A 1,382-nucleotide genomic window follows, 5' to 3' on the forward strand; every position below is an offset into this window, starting at 1 on the left:
CTTATTCATGTTCATCCATTTCAGGAGGTGGCATATGTTCAAGAACCAATGGTATTGAAGGGAGAAGTCAAAGCTGCACTGAAAGAATTGGCAAAGACCAAGCCTCCAGGAATTGATGGAATACCCATTGAGACGTTTCAACAAACAGATGCCCCACTGGAGGTACTCACTCAGCTATGCCAAGAGATTTGGAAAACAGCTACCTAGCCAATTGACTGGAAGTGATCCATATTTGTACCCATTCCAAAGAAAGTGATCCCACAGAATGTGGAAATTATCAAACAATATAATTAATATTGCATGCAAGTAAAATCTTACTGAAGATAACTCTAAGACAGTTGCAGCAGTATATTGACAGAGACTTCCAGAAATGCAAGCTGGAATCAGAAGAGGACATGGAATGAGGGATACCAATGCTAACGTCAGATGGATCTTGGCTCAAAGGAAAGAATACCAGAAAGATCTTTACTTATGTTTTATTGACTATGCAAAGGCATTTGATTGTGTGGAACATAACAAATCGTGGATAACATTGAGAAGAATGGGAATTCCAGAACACTTAATTGTACTCATGAAAAACCTGTACATAACAAGGAATCTGTCATTTGAACAGAACAAGGGGACACTGCATGGTTTAAAATCAAGAAGGGAGTGTGTCAGGGTGGTATCCTTTCCCCATACTTATTCAATCTATATGCTGGGCAAATAATCTGAGAAGCTGGACTATATGAAGAAGAACGTGGCATCAGGATTGGAGAAAGAATCATTAACAACATGTGATATGTTGACAACACAACTTTGCTTGCTGAAAGTGAGGATTATTTGAAGCATTTACTGATTAAGATTGAAGACTACAGTCTGCTGTATGGATTACATCTCAATATAAAGAAGACATAAATCCTCACAATTGGACCAATAAGCAGCATCACAATAAATGGAGAAAAGAATGAAATTGTCAAAGACTTCACATTGTTTTGTTCTACAATCAATGCCAATGGAAGCAGCAGTCAGGACATAAGACGAAGTATAGCACTGGGCAAATTGGCTTCAAAGGACCTCTTTCAAGTGTTGAAGAGCAAAGATGTCTCCTTGAGGACTAAGGTGTGCCTGACACAAGCTATGGTATTTTCAATCACTTCATATGCATGTGAGAAGTGAACAATGAATAAGGAAGACCAAAGAATAATTGGTGCTTTTGAGCTGTGGTGTTGGTGAAGAATGTTGAAAGTACCATGGACTGTGAAAAGAAATAACAGGTCTGTCCTAGAGGAAGTACAGCTGAATGCTCCTTGGAAGTGAGAATGGCTAGACTTTGTCTCACATACTTTGGTTGTGAGTGCGTCAGGGTTATATCCTTTCTCCACACTTATACAATCTATATG

The sequence above is a fragment of the Orycteropus afer genome, unplaced genomic scaffold (assembly GCF_000298275.1).
Source record: "Orycteropus afer afer isolate SDZICR_OR568_19922 unplaced genomic scaffold, OryAfe1.0 scaffold00255, whole genome shotgun sequence".
In the NCBI taxonomy this organism is placed as follows: domain Eukaryota; kingdom Metazoa; phylum Chordata; class Mammalia; order Tubulidentata; family Orycteropodidae; genus Orycteropus; species Orycteropus afer.